The sequence below is a fragment of the Uloborus diversus genome, chromosome 9 (genome assembly GCF_026930045.1).
Source record: "Uloborus diversus isolate 005 chromosome 9, Udiv.v.3.1, whole genome shotgun sequence".
NCBI classification, from domain to species: domain Eukaryota; kingdom Metazoa; phylum Arthropoda; class Arachnida; order Araneae; family Uloboridae; genus Uloborus; species Uloborus diversus.
In genome coordinates, this window is record NC_072739.1 from 98450780 (window position 1) to 98470298 (window position 19519).

Genomic DNA, 19519 nt, shown 5'->3' on the forward strand with positions numbered 1-19519 from the left:
ACAATACTTATGTACAATTTTAATGTGTAAACGTTAATTGTTTCTAGCTTTTATTCATATTGTTCTAATGTGCATCAGTTGTTTGCTTTTAAAAACGCCAATACTAAATTTGTACGTCGACTCCTGCTATTGTTCTCGACATTGTTGCGTCAATTATATATATGTTTTTATTTTGGAAATTTTATTATATCATAAATTTCTTAGCGTCATATTTCGCTAAGAAATTCACTTCAAGACACATCTTGGAGGAGCTGCTTATGGTTACCATCCTGCCGCTCATGTGTCACATGGGTATAGAAAACCCCTTCTGCACCACGCACCCGTAGTTTATGCGCACAAATCCTACTCGAAACCACATGTGACCCATTACGTCAAGCCTTCTTATCACCACGAGGTAAGTGGGAATGTAACAGTGTAGTAACAAAAATGCAGTAACTTTACAGTCTGACCACCGATGAGATGGAAAGGCAAACATCCGATTCACAGGCGAAAATGGACGCATCTATTAGTTTTCAGTGATACTTGCTTTTGCAGATGTGTGTCAGCCCAGTAGCGTAACAATGGGGTCTAGCGGACCTGGCGAACTAAAGAAATTGCGCCCCCCCCCCCAGGGTCGCCCACATGGGAAGTCAAAAGAAATTTTTTTTTTTCTTTTTGGAACATTTTGATTAGTTGATTTGACAAATATGAGGCAGCACTGTAATTTTTTTTCTTATTTCTTTTTTAGAATTGTTTTCAATGATGTTCCTTCTCAGTAGAGGTTATGTATGTATCTCTAGCTCTTTTTCGTGCAAGTTTTTTTTTTTTTTAATTTTTTAAAGCATTTTTTGAAATTCTATAACAAAAAAAAAAAAACTCTTTAAAATTTTTTTTTAAGTTAGTTGAAATGCCGACCCTCAGACTGCTGCGCCCCTGGTGAGAGCTACTCCTGCCAACCCCTAGTTACGCTACTGAGTCAAGCCTTTAAATTAGGCAGAGCCACATGAAATTGGCTAAGAATGCGTATGATTTTTTTATATTTTTCTCTCTCGGCAAGATAGACTCGTTTTAACTGGAAGTTTACCAATTTGCAACTCCAGCGATCGAATACGCTACCTTGCGGTGATTAACAATACTAACGAAAAAGGTAAAACATTCCATTCCTCGTGTTTTCTTTGGGGTAAATTACATGCTTCAAACAGTTTATGATATAATGTAATTTCAGAAGAATAGAAAAGAAAGCTTCCCACAAACACGATGAAATGTTACTGTCATTCACTAAGCGTCGAAGCAAGTTATAAGTTACAGCATTTGTTTGTTTTAACTTTTTCATCCGCCATTAGACAGTGGCTGCAGCGTTACCCCCCTATAGTTAGTTATATTATAGCGCAGCCCCCTATAGTTAATTGGAGTTGCGAATTCCATATCATCCGTGGAGAGACTGTACTGTAAAGCATTTATTTTCGTTAGCAAAAATGTCGCGAATTTTTTATAACAGAACTGAAAGTTGAAAAATCAACAGCGAAAAAATATGTCGCTTAAATATTCGCAATTATGACGAGCTAAAATAAGTACTTTTACAGTATTGCGTACTGTAAAAGCACTCATTTTCGCGAAAATAGAGATATCAGTGATATCGCGAGCTGAAAACTTCGCGTACTTTACATGAACAGAACCGAAAGTTGAAAAGGCCACCACGAAAAATACCTCTCGAGATTAAAATTGCGCGATTAAGACAAGTTCGCGAAAATCGAAGTATTAACCTCTATTCGTAACTGTAAAAACGAAAAATATTATTATCAGTAAATTAAGTCTTTAATTATTGAAGTGACTGTATAATGAACTTCTGATTGTTCAAGCATTTTGGAATTCCCTTAATTAACTGGATATGTAAATTTTTTTCTCACCTCAGTCATCACTCGAGATACTTCCTAGACACACACAATACAGCTTTTCGGGGTACTTTCTGAAGAGAGTTCCTTTTTATCTTCCTAGCTAGGCAAACTCTTCAACAAAAACTTTTATGATACATCTTGTCTATTTTCCGTAAAATAGCTTTGATTTTGGTTATGGTTAATCTTTATAAAGACTGTTCTTACAATTAATGTTTTAATATTGTTCAAAGATCTTTCTTTTAAAATTTCATAAAATTTGATGTGTTTGATTACTAGATTAGGGTTGCATTAATTAGATCATGTTGATATTATTCACAAAGATTTTTTCCATTTGCATCATATAAGTTCCCTAGATTTAACTTCAAATTGTTCAAGACTTGCTCCATCATCGAGAAAATTCCTGGACACAAATTAACAATAATGACTTAAACTGCACGGTAACGATAATAATAATGTTTTTCTTTCGTAGAAAACTGTTTATAAAGCTTATTATCTGTTGAATTTAGTAACTGTCAGCTTTGATAGATCTTATTTTGTTGCATGTGTTTGATTTTTGTCCTAAGTTATCTCCTGATATTCTAACTAATCTTTTTTCCTTTAAAAGTTCATATATTTAGATTCAAAAATACGGAAGCAGGACGCTATATTTGCAGTGGTTAAAAATGGTATAAAACCTATGAGACTCAATTAAAGTATAGGGTGTCCGAGAAAGATTCGTACAACTTCAAATATTTATTGAAAAATAAACAATAGGGTTACAGCGAAACTAATTAGTACATTAGATAGAATAACTCAAAAAGTTTTTTTTTCCCTATAACTTAAGTTATGAGACCCTTTCGTAGCACGAACAATATCAAGACGATAATCCAACTCCATCCACGACAGTTTCAGCATGCTACACTAACTAACTACGCTTGCTACACTTCAGCATGCTACACTAAACTAACTACTAACATCAATAGTAACTACAGCTGTTTGGATGTTTTGTTCCGTTGTGTTTGCTTATAGGATTTTGTTTCGATAAACCACGCATCAACACATTGAGCTTTCTTCACTCGATCCGCCATTGAAATAGCTAAAATGCTTTAATATTCCTTTGCGTGACATGTAGCGCCATATATGGTCAGAAACATACTGCAGAAAAAAACTTTTTGAGTTATTCTATCTAATGTACTAATTAGTTTCGCTGCAACCCTATTGTTTCTTTTTCAATAAATTTTTGAAGTTGTACGGATCTTTCTCGGACACCCTGTATTTCGACTGCTTTGAATGCTAGGAAAGTCTCCTATCATTTTACGGAAAAGAAGCTACGTTCGTGAAAACAAAAAACTCTTTTATTTCACATTTTAGGATGGATCATTTAATTTTAACTCTTAACCTCAACTTTAACAGTAAATTCAGTTGATGTCATGTTGGAGTTGCTTGTACTTATTTTTTTTTATCGAACATACACACTGGTTAAGAGGCTGTATATAAATGATTTTGCACTTTTTTCAAGGGGCTGTGTGTTTGTGTGTGTGTGTGTGTGTGTGTGTCCATAAATAATGTCACACATTTTTTTCAACTTTTTTGTCTCCCCTTCCCCCTTTGTCACAATGTATTACATTTCAGTGTTACACTTCATCATACCCTTCCCCCCTTTTTGTCACATATTATGCTATTTTTAATTTACCTATTCTAATAAAAAAAAATGCGTGATGTCACATATCTTGTTACCCCCTCCCTCCGCCTTGTCAGTAGCTGTCACAATTTCACGAACCTCCTCCCTTTCCAAAGCGTGATGTCATTTGTGGAAAGCTCCCAAGATACTTAACCTTTTTTTGAAAAATGTGACACTTCATTTTGCCAATCCTTTCCCATCGTCATGTGTCACGTAAAAATGTTTTTTTTTTGTTTTTTTTTTTGCAACCAAATTAAGATGTTGCACTTTTTGTTACCCCTCCCTCTCTATTGCCACAAACTGTCACAATTTAGCAAACCCACTCCCCATAAAGTGTGAAATCATTTCAGGCAGTAAGAAGCAAAGGGATGTAAGTGGCAAAATTAAAAATTTGGAGATAACCAATACACGTGGTAGGTGAACCTCTCCTCTGTCTTGGGGCAAGAGATGGTACTAGTAGCCCTGGTAGTTGCTGCTATACAGCATGAGTTAGAAAAAAATTCAATGAAAGCCTACCTAGGATGCCCCTTTAAACGCGTTTTACTCAAAACTTGAAAATGTCCACTTACATCCCTTTGCTTCTCACTGCCTCATTTGTAAACGACAATTAAAAGCATTTTTTTTATTTTTATTTTCCAAATCATGTGGTTTGAATGCTTGCATTGAATCAACTCCTAAACTCAACGAAAGTAAAATTTCGGGTTGTATAAAAAATTCTCCCAACAGTTTCAATACAGTCTGACCACGTAATTTGGACACAATCGTTAATTTGTTTCTCCAGGCGCGTGCTAAAGCAAACAACGAGCTCTCGTGACAACTCTGCTTTGTAATGTAAATCACGTAATTTGACCAGCGAGTTGTTTCTGACACAGTTGCACAACAAATATGTTACCCACGTGCAGGATAAGTGTCACTTACATAAATAAAGAAAGAAATTAAAAGTGTCGTCTTTCCTTTGAAATAGTACATTGAAACGATTGAATGAGCTTGATATCAAAGGATCAGCAACTTTTGTCCGCAAAACAACTCCAAAGTTGTTTTGACTGTGCAATGTCCTTCAAGGCATTGCTATCATAATTGCATCAATCTAACATTACTTCAACGCTTAGAAATTTGATTTTTTTCTGGAGGAAAAAGGGGAAACTATAAAACATTTTAATTTTTATTTGTGGGTTTTTTATTGGCTTTAGAAGAAAGATTTTTCAAATTCAATACTTCTCTCTTTAATTAGAAAATATTTCATTCATTTCTTCGCAACTATGTTTAAAAATAATGGTTTTTAAAATGATTTCAAAAGAAAGATTTAACCAAATTTTATACTTTTATTTCACGTTTGATTTTTTTAAAGGTATTTTCTCCACAACCATGCTTTAATCTCAAAAAATATGGCACACTTCATTGTTTCCTGACAAACGGATGTTAGAAATTTTATTTTAGTAATTCACTTCAATGCATAACATAAACCCTTTTTGTGAACTCTCGATTTTAAAATGCGAAAAATATAATTATGTTTTGATTATTTCTTTCAAAGGTACCTCATGCCGCACACTACCATACTAAGCCTGTACATTATCTTGGAGGACATGTCCCCCATCATGGCGTCGTCTACAAACCTGCTCTGAGCCATGGGTATCATGGACACGGAGTTGTGCATGCTGCAAAAAGTTATCATCATCACTGATTTCGTAAGTATTGTTCAATAGCATGTAATTGTCACTATGGATGGAATAGTTATTCGAAGCTATAACAGTACTGTGAATCAGTGCTGCTGTTGGCAGGTAAACGGCGGCATTCTACAAAAATGTGTTTTTGAGATATTTGAAGAAACGTGTTTTTGATTCCATATTAGCAATAGGGAAACGTTGGAATTCGACTTTCTTTTTGTGATTTATTTTCATCGGAAACCAAACAAACAAGTTTGTATAGTAAAGCTAAAGTAACGTAGATGACAAATACGCAAAAGAATGGAAAATGAAATATTTGCAGACATTTCTGTCACTTGGATCTTCTGTCCGTCGGACCTTTTGGACGTGGATTTTCTGTCCGTGGAATTTTGGTTGATTCTTGATCTTCTTTTTGATCTCCTGTCCGACATTTCCCTGCTGTTTACTATACCATTACAGATTGGTTCTCAACTGTTTCACTACTGCACTGTAAAAAAAATCCGAAACGTAACTGATAGTTTCCATTTAACGTTTCGGGATTTCGCAGGTTTTCACCATTTTCCTGGAAAAATTAAGTATCTTTGTCAAAAAAGTTTCCTGAATTATTCCAAGTTGCACGAATGTAGACTCCTCACTGTTGGGAAAAATATTTTTAGCTACTAGTTTAAAGATTAACTGAACGTATTTATTACATGTATCGGCATCCAGATTGAATAAGCTCCCAATGAGAGTGAATAAGTCTCTGGATTCAACAGCTTTTCAGGAATTGCAAGCGAGATGCTTGGTACTTGTAATTCTGCCTTAGCGTTGACTCTAGTTGCAACAATGCTTTTAGAGCTTTCTTGACAAATCAGGAAGACGCTAAGCTACTACTTAAAACCTACTTAAGTTTTCTCTGAAGGTTCTAGAAACATGCCTGACTTTAACCGGAAATATTTCTCTATTATTTAGAAAAATTTAAGGATGATTTCAGGAAGGTTACTGAGTTTTAGCAGAAAACATTCCTGTTTTTTTGCAAGATATGTTACTTGCAGAAATTGGGCATATCAGCTGCCTATTATTTCCAAAGAACATTCCTGAATCGTTTTTACAGTGTGAGGTACCCTCCCAAATCTTAAGCAGACCACATACAATAGAAATAATATTTTGTCAGCAATTATATCAGATGATTTGAGGTGAATCGAAAAATTTATTTAATAAATTTATTTACAGCTGCAAGAATGATATATTTTTACCAGCTGTTCGTAGACCATATGAAAATTGCTCGTGGACCACAGGTTGAGAAACTCTGCCTCAGATAAGTGGTGTGGAGGAAGTTGTCTATTTCCGGTGTCGTCAGTTCGGGTGTGATATCCAGACACGATGTTCAATCAACCTTATTTGCTTTTTTTTTTTTAGATGAAGCACTAACTACTGTTGGATATTTCTATCATTTTTTTCACTGCTAATTTTAACAGAGCAATGTTTTTCTTTTCGAAAATAGCTTTCCCGATTTTTCTAACACCTCAAATCGTTGGGAATTCAGATTTCAAAAAGTATTAAAAATAAAAAAATACGTTTAGACGTTTCATGTTATCGGTGCCTTACGTGCTTAGTAGCAGGTTTGTCGGAAGTGAGGGTGCTGGCGTTGTTTAAACACCTCAAAAACTTTCTATGGATACTAATCACCCGTAAAGTTCGAAGATGTATCCGGTCAAATTTTAAAATTTAAAACATTTATTTTATACAATGTTTAAAAAACAGAAATTGATTATTTTTAAAATACTTAAGGAGGAAGCATATATTGAGTTTTTTCACAAGAGAGAGAGAGAGTTCGATAATTGTTCATTTCCCTCTTATATATAAACTGGAAAATCGTCCGGTCAAGGTATGACGGGTGAAAATTGTTTCTACATTTGAAAGAAGCCATTGCCTGTTTGGTGATACTTTGATAGTTGACATTGTAACCCTAACTCCGGTGGATTAACCCTAAACTCCAGTAGATAGCGTTCATTGTTGACTACTTTTTCGTTTCTTCATTCTCCTGAAATTATACAGTCTTACCAGTGAAACAGTTAAGTTATCGGATCCAGTTCAGTCTTGTCACAATAAAGCCTTTCCCTGCATTTAAACACTACCAAAACATATTATCAAATTATCATGCCGTTCCGCGAGTTTCATTGTTGATGACGTCAGGAGCGTTACTCGATCATTGGCTATCATACATATGAGGATAATTTCTTCCAAATATGTCTATAATGCTTCTTCATCAATAGTAATGTGGTCCAATGATGAATGATTTATCGATTTTAAATGTTTATTTAAATACGTATGTTACATTGAAATCCACAGTTCACACTTACACATGAGGCAGTAAAAAGCAAAGAGATGTAAGTGCCAAAGTAAAAAACTGCGAAGATAATTAGTACAAATGGTAAGAGAACCTCTCCTCTGTTTTATTGCAAGAGATGGTACTAGTAGCTCTGGTAGGCGCTGCTATACAGCATGATTTAGAAAAATATTTCAATAATAGCCTACCTAGTACCCGAACTTTAAAGGCGTTTTACTCGAAACTTGAAAATGTCTACTGACATCCCTTTGCTTTTCACTGCCTTAACCTTATATATATATATATATTTACCTAGTTTTCATGAAATGACACGATCAATATACACACCGAATGCTGTCTGGGTGGTTAGGCAATTGGCTATTATGTTTCACAATCTGTAGCACATTGTTACTGAATGTTAGGGACCTTAATGATATTTTTTTCTTAACTTTCAATAATTAATCAATGAAACTACTGCATCGTGAAGTACAATAAATAACTAATCATTGGACATTAATTGATATGGAGACAGTTTCTCCAACATCCCGTAAGTTGATACAGAGGATTGACATCCAGAAATAGGAGAAGAAAAAAAAAAGAAAAAGAGAGAGAGAGAGAGAGAGAAGAAGAAAAAAAAAATTAAAAAAGAAAAATATTAAGTTGCAGTGAATTTATAATTATCTGATATTCAGCAGTATGAATAGTTGCTGCAACAGAATGTTGTTGAAAAATAGGGAAAAACGAATTTGACATTATTATAATTATTATTTTTAACCGACTTCAAAAAGGAGGCGGTTATCAGTTCATACCGTATGTATGTTTTTTTTTTTTTTTAACCGACTTCAAAAAGGAGGCGGTTATCAGTTCATACCGTATGTATGTTTTTTTTTTGTTTGTCCACTCACAGCGTCTCACCTAGTGAACCAATTTTGATGATTCTTTTTTTAATGGATAGGGGATGGCTCAACTTAGGTCTCATTACTTTATTTGACCATATTTGTTCCTTAGAAAAAAAGTTACGGGCAAAAAACAGTAAATTTCATGCAATTTCCCTATTAAATGATTAAATATGAAACCCATTGTTATAAAAGTTTGGTGCCATATAACAGTAACATTAATAGTAATTGTAATGATAATTTTGAATAAAGGCATCTCTGAAGCAAGCATCAAGTTTCTTTAGTGTCATTGCTCCATAGTGGGGGTAAACCTAACCTGGAAGCGAGGTGATGCAGTAATCAGGATCTGCCTAGCCTTCACAATACTACCAGGTTAGATTTACCTCAACTATACAGGATTGCATCACAAGCAACTTGTATGCTGTGCAATGCAAATTAGTTTGGGAAAACGTAATATTTAAGTGGTTCTAATTAAATTAACACACAAATGAATTCCAGAGAGGAACAAAGATAAATTTTTAGTGCCAATCGCTTAAAGTTTAAGCGATTGGCACCTAAGCGTGCTTATAGTTTTCTTTCTTTCTTTCTTTTTTTTTTTTTTTAGTATGGAGCATTTTTATGAAAACAATATGGTGAAGTTTCGTGATGGTAACTTCTTACTTTTACTGAAATACCTACATTTACACTAAAAAGAATGAAATAAAAAAATTTTGAAAAGAAAAATAGAACCGACTTCAAAATTGCTCTAAAAAGTGAAAAATAATTTTATTCTTTAAACACCATCAATAATACTTTTAAACACAATTTTTGAAGTTGGCGCAAAAACGATAGATAAGATCATTCTTAGCCATAACTCAACTACAACTATAAATTTAACCCAGGCCTAGTTTCTTCACTACCACAAACTAGAGCCGCTATATATATAGGGGCCTTACAACATACATTATGCATTGATGACAGCATATTTGAGCAACGATATAAATGTTTCATTCCAACTTTGGGTGATTTTCTGAAAAAAATATGAGCGGAGCATGGTTAAACTGGATTTTACTTTTTGTTTTTGCGCCAACTTCAAAAATTATGTTTAAAAGTATTATTGATGGTGTTCAAAGAATAAAATTATTTTTTCACTTTTTAGAGCAATTTTGAAGTCGGTTCTATTTTTTTTTTCAAATTTTTTTGAGCAATCACGATTGCTTATTGCTTTCATTTCACCGTCCTTGATGTTGTGGTTCCTTTTTCAACTTGGGCCATGGACACCAGCACCACCGCCCACTAGCCTCTGCAGGCGCGGCTCCGAGCACTGCCTCCTGGAATCTGTTCCTCCTGGTCGGTTGCGTCTATGTCCTACACACACGCGCGCTCATACACACACACATACACACAAGCATTTACATGCATACACACACGCCTACGTGCATACACACAGGTCTACGCACACACACAAGCCTACACATGCACGCACGCGTGCCTACACATACACACCCGCCTGCACACACACAAAATTATACACACGTAACCGCCCAGGAGGAGGGGTAGACTTGGGAGGACAGGAGCTGTTTCTAGAAACAATAGCCCCCAATGAGTAGGGCCCTGTCGCAACTCGTGATTGCGAAAAACATAATTTGAATTCAAAATTTCAGAATTCAAGTTAATTATCTTTATTATTGTTTTTTTATTATTTATTATTATTATTATTTTTATTTATTATTATTAATATTTTGTTTCTTGAAGATATTACGTTGCATGTATTTTCGTTAAACTCTTTGCTATACTTGTTCAGTCCGACGTTTCTTAAAGAACATTTAGTAGATAATTTTGAGCATTACACTTTAATTCTGCTCTGTTTTGAATGATGGTGACATTTTGTAATTTAACATCAATTAATAAATGTTAAAAATTTGCTTTTCTGAGTTTGCTTTTTTCTAAAAACTTTTTCTTATTTTTTTATACTTGCAGATTCTTCAACAAGAAACTCAGAAAATTACATTTCTTAGATAGCTTGTAACTAGTCTACATCCAGAATAGCGTTGACAACCTGTAACAATGAAAATGTTTCGTACTTTGAATAAAGGCATATCAACTCTGATCTGTACTTGTTTTTGTTTTCAATGCCACTTTTGGAGCCCCAGTTCGTCTAGGGTGCAAGAATTACCGGTAAATGAGCGGTTCCTCCACAAGGGCCCAAGCAGGGTTGCCCACCTGGGGGGGGGGGGGGGGGGGGTCATGGCGCAGACTGCGCCATTGAAATTTTTAAGGGTGTGTGTGTGTTTTGAGGGGCTATTTTCACTTTTTGGGGGGCTCTTATTTTCTGTGGGGGGGGGGCACCCTTGACACAAGTTCAACTTTTGGGCTGCGCATAAAGATAACGGCACCATAGCGGATTTACAGGTTCGGGGACCTATTTCAATGAATTTTTTTTGGGGACCCATCGAGTTATCGTAAAAAACTGTAAACTATCGCCAGAGACATTACTGTCAATAGCAGCTGTTAAAACCTCTTTGTCTCAGAAGTTTGTTTTTCGTTTTGTGCGCATGATATTGCAAAAAGTTTTTTTTTTATGTATTTGCATTTATTGCTTTAAATTAGCGTATATTTAAAAAAAATTAAAACATATTTTAATAAAAATAGGTGTTTAAATAATGAAAAAGTATCAACTTCACTGCGGGAAGACATTGCGTTTTCCTTTAAGTTGGTACAAGAAACCTCAATCCTGGGCAGATATTGGTAAATGTTTACCGAAAGAGAAAATTTTCTGAAATGTTCCACTTTGTTCACATGCGATGCAAAGAGTTTCAAAACTGTACCAGCAGTCCAGCTTAGTTAAAAAAAAACTTTAGTGTGAGTGATGCTTGAGAATTGAGGAGGTTTAGAAAATTTTAATTTCGTTAGCGTGAAACAAAGCTTTTTTTTTCTGCGACGTTTTTTCCTTTGATAGAATTTTCTTAATAACCTTACTACAGGTTATGAAATCATAAGTGACAGTGATTAAGAGTAAGGATAGCAGGATTTTTCCTTCTTTGTAAAGAAAAATGTTTTTAAAATTTCATTAAAAATCTAAAATATGGTGGAAAGCCTAGTAATATGCAGTAATTTTCAAAACTACCATTTTTGTTCATATGTACATCAACGTCAAAAGAAGCAAAAAAATATATATATAATGCACTTGCGCATCATCCGGAATGATAATTCAGTTAAATGATTTTGTACAATTTACTTACTCATTGATCATGTTTGGGGCACTCTACAAATGATGTTAGTCTTTCAGGGGGGAGTTTGTGCAATTGTGACAGCTTGTGACAATAGGGGAGGAAGAAGTGTGACATGCATTTTTTTAGAATATGTTCATGAAAAGTAGCGTGCCATGTGACAAAGGAAGAATGGGGAGTTGGTGAAATGTGACATTTTGTGACAAAAAAGGTGGGGCGTCAAAAATGTTGAAAAAAAAAAAAAAAAAACGTGATATTTATGTAGCGTGGATAAGGTGACAATACGTCCCGATTTATAAACGGGACAGTCCCGTTTTCATGAAACCTGTCATGATGTCCCCGCACAGTGTCAGGACGCAGGACAGAAAGGTTACGTTTTCTGAAACTTAGCTGCTACAATGGGGGAAAAAAAGAAAAGAAAGAAAAAGCGTGTAAGAAATTTATGACCACACATGAAAAAAATAAGAAAGGCGATCAAGTTAGTCACAGAGCAAAGATAGCATACACCACGCTATTATAGTAGATTTGTGTGTAGAAAATAGAGACTGTATTTCCAAAAAAAAAATTAAGGTGGCAGAAATGTCACTTTAAAATCTTTTTTGGGTATAAATGCGGGGAATGTGGTAAAAATATTCAAGTGTGGTTTTAGGTTATACTATTAAAGTTTTTAATCTTATGGAAAGGTTGGTGCAGTTCTCACACATGTCAACAATCTTTGGCTAGTTTTAAGTAGAGGGGCGTTTTTAGTAGTATTTTGGCTATTTTCAAAACTTTTCATCTTACAACCCGGTCTGAAAGATGGATGGATGCTTCTTTTTAAAACCGTTTACCCGCCAATGTTCCAAAAATGGAACATCATATTTAAGTGAAAATTTTCCCAAGAAATAACGTTAAAATAAACAAGTTTTTTTTAACACAGTTTAGTCTTATTTCAAAGTATTTTTTGATTTCCTGCTTGATTGTTTATATGTTTTCAATTATTTATTGCGATTTTTCAAAGATGAGTGTTTTTTTAGCTTTTTGCAACTTTTTCTTATAAAATTTACCAAAAATTGGCTTTTTCAGAAAACGTGATGATATTTATTATAGTTGTGAAAAATACTTCAATGTATGATTTTAAAATGCTTGTAGAAATGTACAATGATATTTCCGAAAGGTGTACAGATTCAAAATAGCATGTTCCAATTTTGGAACATTGGCGCTTTTAGGGAGTCAAATTTCCAAGAAGTAAATCTTTCGACTTCAAAGGGAAATTTCATTTTTCGTAATACATGTTTCTTTTTTTTTTTTCTAATTTTGAATGTACTCAGATGTAGATGTTGGCAAAACCAAGAAAGTTTATACAGTAAAACCTGTAAAGTTGACCACCCTTGTAAGTTGACCACCTGTCTATGTTGACCGCTTTTGTCAGGAACGGAATTAGTCCTATCTCATATAATGAAGGAAAACCTCTGTAACTTGACCACCTCCCTATCTTGACCACCTGTCTATCTTGACCACTAATGTACGCTAAATTTGGTTTGGAGTATTGTAAAAAACTCTTTGTAAGTTGACCACTTGGTTTATTTTCTTAAACTTTCTTCAACAAATTATTTTATTTTATTATCTGTTTATTTATTTATTTATTTATTATTATTATTATTATTTGATAGCTTTCCAAGAATGTTTTATTTATTTATTATTATTATTTTCTTTTTGATAGCTTTCCAAGAATGTTTTTAATGCTTTGATGACAGACTAGCATTTTAAACAGCAGCATTTTAAACAGCAGCATTTTAAACAGCAGCATTTAAACAGCAGCATAAAGCTTATGCTGCTCTTTATTCTCCAAACTTGTTTTTCATTTGCTGTTCTATTTGAGATTGCTTTTTGTACTCTGTTCAATGAAAATAGGTGTCAGTAGAGAAGTTTAAAGTCTTTTCTTTTAGTTGCATGTGGCAACACAAGAATTGGGCTACAAAGAGCAGGCCCGGATCTATACATTTTGGGCCCCTCTGCTACAAAATATGTAGGGCCCCTCCCTAGTGGCTAGCAGTTTCTATTTGTAAAGTGAATAAGTCTTAGTACTAGTTTTTTTCTATTTTTTTTTCAATTTCTAGGGCCGTTAACCCCTTTAAGGACGCGGACCCCTCGCACTGCGGATACGCAGAGTCGAGCTTGTTGCTCTTTGTGCTATAAGTTTTACATAAAAAGGCTTCAAAAAGAAATTTGAAATTAATAAAAAGTATGAAACATTAAAATTAATTGAAAATGAAGAAAGCCAGAGAAAATTAGCTGGCACATATAGAATTTCTAAAACTACAGTGTCTAATATAGTTAAAAACAAGGAAAAAATAACAAAATTATTGGAATAGTATTTTTAATTATTGTTTCACTTTCAATGATGTTAAATAATGAAAGTGAGTTGAACAGAAAGAGTAAGGGTGAATTACTCAAAAAATGAATACATGGTGCAAGAAATGACGAAAAAAAAAAAAACATTACCGCCCTTTATAAGTTGACCACCTGTCTAAGTTGACCGCCAAAGTACTGCACCGCGAGTGGTCAACTTACACAGGTTTCACTGTATTTTGAAAGGATATGATGTTTCGTTAGTAAAGAAAATAATAACAGTCTTCTGTTTGACGGACTATATGGCGACGAATCCACACCTGCTTGGACAGCTGCATTGTCACGTGATAATAAAAAATAATATTAGTTAGCGTTTTATTCTTCATATTTTAAATGCAGTTCAATAATTCGCTTGCTTTGTTTTCGAGCAAAACGAAATTCTGTTTGATGTATACCAACTGTTCATAAATGTAAAAAAATGTCTACAAGATTTCTTACTGTAGAACAAGCTGTGGCTTATTTAGAGACATTGTCAGATGTAGATATATGCCAATTACCCCCTGATGAACCAGGCAATATCACTGAGGAAGAATAGATGTTGACAGAGATGAAATCCTACAATTTTTTGGTTTGCTGCAATTGAGTGGGTACCATTCTGTTCCTTCTGAAGATATGTATTGGAGCAGTGCAGAAGATACATCTGTACCAATTGTACCAACAGTTATGCCTCAAAATCGTTTTCGATAAATAAAAAACAACTTTCATTTGATGGACAACCATGAATTAAAACAAAATGACAAACTAAGAAAAGTATACCCTATTTACGAAGAATAGTGTAAAAACCTTCAACAATTTGGTGTATTTCATGAAAAATTGAGCATAGATGAATCTATGGTTCCCTACTACGGTCAGCATTCATGTAAAATGTTTATTATATGAAAACCAATAAGATTCGGCTTCAAAATTTGGATGCTGTGCTCTTCAAGTGGATACCCATATTCCATGGAGATTTATTCAGGCAAAAAAGAAGGATCCCCTCATGTGCAATTAGGATCCAGAGTTGTAAATTATCTATTACCAGTTTTGACTGACACGTCTAAGCATGAAGTATACTTTGATAACTTTTTTACATCATATGACTTAATTTCTCAGCTATCAAAAAAGGTGTACGAGCAACAGGAAACATTTCGTAAAAACCGAACTGGCCATTGTCCACTGAAAGCTAAAAAAGCCCTTTCTAAAGAAGATCGAGGAAATTTTGACTATCGATCTGATGGATCAGTGTACCTGTGCAGCTGGAATGATAATGCAGTGGTTACATTAGTATCTAATTTTTATACACATGAACCACTTGCATCTGTAAAATGTTACTCAAATGCGCAGAAATGCAAGATAGATGTGCCACAACCTCATCTTATCAAGATATACAATGAAGGAATGCAATTCTTCCTTTCATATCATGGGCATTAGTTATTTTTGTATTGGATTTTCTGAATTCTGATATGTACATAAATGCAATTTAAAATATTATTTTCTCCGCAATAAAGTATGCTAAGATAAAAACCGCATTCAAAACCTCTTAGTTTAAAAAAATTCTCTGAAAAAAAAAAAAACTTCATGCAAAGCGCCAATGTTCCAAAAATGGAACACACTGAAAAACATAGTAAAAAAAATTTTTCTGGAAATTTTATTTTATTTCTGTATTTACTAGACATAAATAGACATAATTTCAAAAAATTACTCAAATTTGATCATCCGTCAATAGTTCGGCGGTTAAACGGTTAATCTACTCGTTCTCATTGCTGTTCTTTGAGTAAATTGTACTGCAGCACAGAGTTAAAAAAAAAAAAAAGTTTTTCTTTTTTCCCTTTTTTTAAAAAATATACTAAGCACATTTGTTGCTTAAAATTCTAAAGCGAACCTGCTTTTAATGGAAAATATTTTTCGAGTCCATGATTTTACTGAGAGAACTTGAAGACAGAAAACGTACACTTATGGCGCCATCTGTAGGAGTAAAAGCAAGGCGTTGTTAAAGAATTGCAATTTTGTGCCCGATAAATGAACATATTTATGAAATCGTTTTAATGCAGCAAATGTTTCTTTTAGAAAACTATTCAGAGGAAAGAAAAAGAACAAGTATGTGTGTGAGTAGTTACAACTTCTGGTTAACGTGAGAAATCTGACATTTCTTTTAAAATACATTTTTCTCCCCAAAATCCTTGATAGATATTCTAAAGCATTTTATATGATTTATTTCGTTTTAATTTTATCCCGCTTAAAATATTTCTACTATTTCAAGGTAAACAAAATGAATAACATTTTAATGGTATGCAGAAAGTAGTAATTTTAGTTTTGAAAAGTCTGAAATTTTTTATAAAAACGCTTTTTAACTCTAAAGTGGTTTAAAGATTTGAAATTTTCATCAAAATAATTTTATTGTCAAGAAATTAAAGTTTGAGTTTAATATTTTTGATTAAATGATTTAAAAGATTAAACTAAAGTTTAAAATCCAGAAACAAAGAGAAAACTGCAGACACGCGTGCTTCGGATTCGGAGTTACAAGAAATCCAGGAAAGTTTCATCCGTCGAGTTTATTAGCTGTTAACTGCTATAAAATCCCTTATTTTCACGAGGCTTTTAAATCGATGTAAGGGGCCATTCATTAAGTAAGTAAGGATAATTTTGGCAATTTTTGACCCCCCTCCCCCTCATATAAGGGTACGTAAGATTTTTCAAACCCCACCCTCCTATTCTTACGTAAGATTCCATTTTGTTTTTCAAAATAATAAAATGTTGTTAGAAAAGGTTAAGTTACAATAAAACTCCCAGTTTGACGCAAACTAAAGATTTTTATTTTTCAACAGATAAGTTATATTAATTTCTTGCTCTCGCTGACGTCGTGGTTGGTCCGCGTTATCTAAGTACTTTAAGTGATGTTACACGCAGCATAATTAAATACGTCGCGCGTAACAAACCATCTCGACAAAAAACTGTATTGAGACTCAATACAGTTTTTTGTCGAATGTATAAGAATCTTACATCACTGTAATCGCAATGAAATTCGCTATTATTAACTTATTTTTAAAAACCTTTTAGTGTAAAAAAACATTTACTAAAAAGTTGTAATTTAGACTGAATGTTTTTCGACGTTTTTTGTATATAATGCGACTAATTAAAAATAAACATGCCATACATAGCGCGATTATTTTATTATATTTTACACCATCCATTCTTCGTGAAACAATTAAAAAACTGTCCCATTCTTATATGTTTTTTACCTACCAGACGCAAATGAAATATGATCCCTTCCAAACCACTTCACCGTGTGATTTCTAATATAAAATATCGACTAGAAAAACATTACGTAGGAATGAGTTTGCCGCCCCTCCCCCCATAGTAAGGAGATGCAGAGAATTTTTCAACTCTCCTCCCCCTCGGGACCCTTACGTAATTAATGTATAGCCCCTGGGCGAAAATTTAAACCTCGCTAAACATTTTATTGAGCAATCACGATTGCTTATTGCTTTCATTTGACTGTTTTTGGCGTCATATCATTTTATTTTCCCACCGCCACCCTCTGCACAATCACCGTCGACCGGCTCCTCACGATGCTGCTCCTATATCGAAAACCGTCTCCAGATTGCGTCCATATCCTACACACACGCGCATACATACACAACTATATACACACGCACACACATACACTCACACACACATACATTCACACACACATACACTCACACACACATACACACACACACATACACGCGCACTAACACATACACACAAACACAAACACACACAAACGACATACACACACGCATACATACAGACACCTAAACAAACACAAACACACACACATACACACAACTACCCACACATTCATGCCTGCACGCAGACACAAACACATATGCCTACACACACATACACATACCCCGCCCCCACGCACACAAACACTCATACACACAGCTATCCACACACTCATGCCTGCACACAGACACAAACATACATGCCTACACACACATACACGTACTCCCTACACACAAACACACATACCCCCCACACACAAACACACACACACACACACTCGTGATTGCGAAAAACATATAATTTGAATTCAAGATGACAAAATTTAAACTAAATTTTGAATTTTACCTTCTTTATTATTTTTTTTCTTTGCTCTCAAATAATTTATGAAATTTTAAACTCGCGAAATCACCGATACCTTCATTTTTGCGAAAATAAGTGCTTTTACAGTAAAAAAAAAAGCATAGATAAAATTATTTTTAGTCCGTCGAGCCGGAGTCGAACCAGCGACCTATGGATTACTGTTATAACCAGCTACAGTCCACCGCTCTGCCAACTGAGCTATCGACGGCACGCTCAGAGGGGGAAAAGATTATATTAAAGCACAGCAAAGCAAAATGTCAAGTCAGGGTAAGCGCTATCTAGTGAGGTTTTGGTTTACTGCCAGGTGCTACCTTCGGAATACTACATGTTACACTTTCGATGATCCACAGGAATAGGAAGTTAATATTTTTTCCATTGATTAAAAATGTCTTTCGCTCTTCCAACAATTGAAATTACTTCTTATATTTACTTAACGATAATGATGACTGAGCTTTTCAAAATGAACAAATTGGAAATTTGTTTTGGAAATTACGGTACATTAAGAAGGAACATTGTATTTTATTCTCAACTAAAATAAACTATAGGGGGCACTGCAGCCACCGTCTAATGGCGGATGAAAAAGGTAAAACAAGCGCATGCCGTAACGTAATGCTTATAAGTTATAAGCCTTGCAATTTTTGTTTGTTTGTATGATTTTAATGTTTTATTCTTTCGAAATTAATTTTTTAAGTCTTGTGCATATTCTGGCCCACGTAGAAAGAAATGAGAAATCAAAAAGCATTAGCTAAACGTCAGAAATTAATGCAAATTACGTAGTTCTTAGTTCCTAATCAGCCATTTTCATCATGTTAAATTCGATATTTATCATATCTTTATGGAACTACATTTTTATTGTTGCCATAAGACGAACAAGAATAACATTTAGTGCTAGATAATTTAGTTATAAGAATATACGATTGGTTATCAAAAGTAGAGGAAGATGATATTTCTTTGTTTTGTTTGGCTAATTTGTTTTGCATTTGTAACTGAAGTTATTTCACAAATTGCCGAATCGGCTAATTTTATTTTTTCTGTTTCGAATGTTCCTAAAACATATTTTTGATCAAATATGAATCAATAAATAAAAGGTTGAATCAATAAATGAAACGTAACGGAAAAATAATCGAATAAATAAACTAATTAATTAATAACAAATGAAGAAAAACTAATGAGTGAGAAAACGAGTGAATGAATAAGAAAATAAGTGAATGAATGACTAAATATAAGTGAATTACAAAATGAAGAAATGAAAATGAATTATTCTATAAAGGAATGCATACGTGATTTAGGAAATGATTGCGTGAGTAAACGACACAATCTATTTTACTTTGCTCCGTCCACTTTGCCCCGTATGTAATTGATTAATCGTAAAAATTATTTAAAAAAAAAACAAGTTAGCTTAATATT

General features: G+C 34.0%; 1 long non-coding RNA gene and 1 other non-coding gene across 2 annotated transcripts; one reads left to right on the forward strand and one right to left on the reverse strand.

The window, feature by feature from the left end:
* The first annotated feature begins 237 nt into the window (after positions 1-237).
* On the forward strand, positions 238-10491 carry LOC129229278 (uncharacterized). The gene is made up of 3 exons (XR_008581076.1): positions 238-394; positions 5066-5219; positions 10362-10491. It is a non-coding gene; the product is annotated as an uncharacterized LOC129229278 (long non-coding RNA).
* A 7741-nt stretch (positions 10492-18232) lies between these two features.
* Trnay-gua (transfer RNA tyrosine (anticodon GUA)) lies at positions 18233-18320 on the reverse strand. The gene is given in 2 exon segments: positions 18233-18268; positions 18284-18320. It is a non-coding gene; the product is annotated as a tRNA-Tyr (tRNA).
* Positions 18321-19519: the final 1199 nt, after the last annotated feature.